This window comes from Theobroma cacao, chromosome 5 (genome assembly GCF_053813885.1).
Source record: "Theobroma cacao isolate CCN51 chromosome 5, ASM5381388v1, whole genome shotgun sequence".
In the NCBI taxonomy this organism is placed as follows: domain Eukaryota; kingdom Viridiplantae; phylum Streptophyta; class Magnoliopsida; order Malvales; family Malvaceae; genus Theobroma; species Theobroma cacao.
The window spans coordinates 11,280,567-11,283,205 of record NC_142643.1 but is presented as its reverse complement, the minus strand read 5'-3'; the positions used below and the strand labels follow the sequence as shown (position 1 = coordinate 11,283,205).

At 33.0% G+C, this 2,639-nt stretch overlaps 1 long non-coding RNA gene across 1 annotated transcript; it reads right to left on the bottom strand.

The window, feature by feature from the left end:
• Positions 1–510: 510 nt before the first annotated feature.
• LOC148762444 (uncharacterized) lies at positions 511–2,385 on the bottom strand. The gene is made up of 3 exons (XR_016026141.1): positions 2,293–2,385; positions 1,563–1,636; positions 511–690 (listed from the first exon to the last, which is right to left on the bottom strand). It is a non-coding gene; the product is annotated as an uncharacterized LOC148762444 (long non-coding RNA).
• Between the last annotated feature and the right edge of the window lie 254 nt (positions 2,386–2,639).

Here is a 2,639-nt window from a genome sequence, read left to right as displayed (position 1 = left end):
AAATATTTTCTCATCTAAATATTTTCAAGAAAGTTATCTTTTATAGAATTCTCGAAATTCCATCATCGAAGGTGTCACGACCCAAAACTCCCCATCGGGCCCATGACAACCGCCGCGAGGCCTCGACAGACATTCTTCACCCCGAATGCCGATTGAAACCTCGCAAGGCTTAGCATCAACTTCCGCATCTCCCCGGTGAGCAACAATTATTAAATCTCGTATTTCAAAAAAATCATAAGTCATTTTCAAATAAGAACAATAAAATATTTTTTTTTTGGCTCATAGGGGTATTTTCGTAATTTTTCATCAAAAATCTCAAAACTTGCTAAAAATGTAGTAGGTAAGCAGAAAATATATATTTAATGATTTAAAAACAATTAAGTATCTAAAACGTTCATTTGAAAGCAAATTGTTGACAACTAGTACTATTCAAAAATAATAAATAAGATATTCTATTTTCTCATAAAATAAATTTTTATAGAAATATTCGTAAATAATTTTTTCGCACATGAAAGTAAAATAAAAATTGTATGAATAGAAATACAAATAACCAAAATATAAGTTTTGATCTGCACTGACACGTGGGCTCCAATTGACCAAGAGGATGTAAGACTGTGAACTCTTACTTTTTATAATGCAGTTCCGAGCTTAGTTCTCGTCCTACTCGACTATTTACAAACTGTCCTGAGCCTGAAAAATGTATAGGAAGAAGGGGTGAGATTTTATAATCCCAGTGAGTAAACAGATACCATCTAAAGTATCTAAAGCCGAGTAAATGGAGACAATTAAAAAAAATAAGTCATCATATTGTAATTTCATTACCTTTCAGTTCATTTCAACCAAATAAAATCAATCCATATAAATCGAGTAATCAACTTGGCTTATGAATTTCTTAAAACTTTGGCTAGTGCCAAAACTCATACTCGGTGATACCTTGCGCAGGGCATCTAACCGAGTCCGCCAAGGCTGTTAAAATTTCATATACACTTAAAATAATTTTTAGTTTGAGAAAAATACAGCCGTTCCTTGGCGTTGGCTGAGTTCCCCTTCACGTGGTAGTTTAGCGTGAAGTGAACCCTAAGCTTTACCCCAGGAGATACCCTACGCGCCTCTCCGTTCGAGGTAATAATATAATGGAGTTTACCGTGCCCCTCTAATAGGCTGGTCCACGGAACCCCCTCTGCAGTAAATAATTAATATATAATCCACCAATCAATAAAATTTATTCTAGCATGACATGGCAATTTATCGCAACCTAGCCTCTCAAGGCTGAATACATAGTATAAATAATTATAACACCAAAATCAGTTTAGCCATTCATGCTCATTTATTGTCATAAGCCATTCAATTTAAAACCATAAATTTGCAACACAAACTAGCAGTCTCCAATTACTCTATTTTCAAAACCAATATTCGATTTTTCAGAAAATTTATAAAATCATTTTATAAAATCACAATTTCCCTTAAAACATAACAATTTACCATTTAAACCCATTTTTCATAAAATCACATAGTTGTATAAAACTACTCTAGATAATTAAGACGATAATAAGTTTACTCACAGTATTAGGAGTAGAAATACTCCTATCTTCCGCCCTCGGGTGCAGTCTCTTACCCGAAACAATTGACTCACCACCTATCCATAATCCATGACACAAAATTCAGTAAATTGTGTCAATTTATCATAAATTATTTCAGGCTCTTATCCATGCGTATGCACTAGATAGGATTTGAAATGTCTAAACAATCACTTAATTGCGATGTCCGACCTAACTCGCCTATACACGGTGTAAATTCCTAAAATCCCCAATTCGACTCCAATTCCATCCATTTCAGTTTCAATTATCCAATTATATCCACAATACCTCAATGACTGTGAATTTGGTCCAATTTATCAGTCCGGACTATAAATTATGATTTTACCCCTAGTGGGTAAAAATTTCAATTTATTGCACCGAAAATTCCCATTTAATTTCCAACCTCATAATTCATCATTTTTCTACCCAATTCTCTTAAAATAAAGTCAACCTCATCCTCACATACCATTGGCTAGATTCGGCCTAGGGAAATTCATGGAGAAGATAAATATTTTTCTTGTTGTTTTACTCATAAACATGCTAAACTAACACTAAACACTAACATAGCTCAAAATCAAATTTATCTAACAACTTTCTCTCTCTAAACCCATATGAACAGAATTCAAATCATCCTCAAATCACATGATTCAACCATGAAAAATGATGGAAAATGCATGGGAAAGGTAAAGCACAAGACAAATTTAAGAAATGTTACCTTTTTTCACTTGATTTTTGAATTTCCACCTATTTTCCCTTTAAATTTCTTAGCTAGGGTTTTATTTTCTCCTTTCTCTCTCTTGTTTCTTGCTTGGCCGAATGTTGAAGAAGAAGAATGGGTGGGCTGATTTTTTTATGCCTTTTTTTATTGTTTAATGAAATAATATTATTTTATTCATATTTTAAATATTTTATTAATTCATTTTTTTTTCTAGCCATCCATTTGTCCTACTTTTTCCACCATGCATTCCCTTTGACTTATCCAAGTCTTAAGTGAAATTTCCAGATTTTTCCAAAGTTTTGGTGGAGCAAATTTTTCAAAATTACACTTTTGCCCCCGAACTT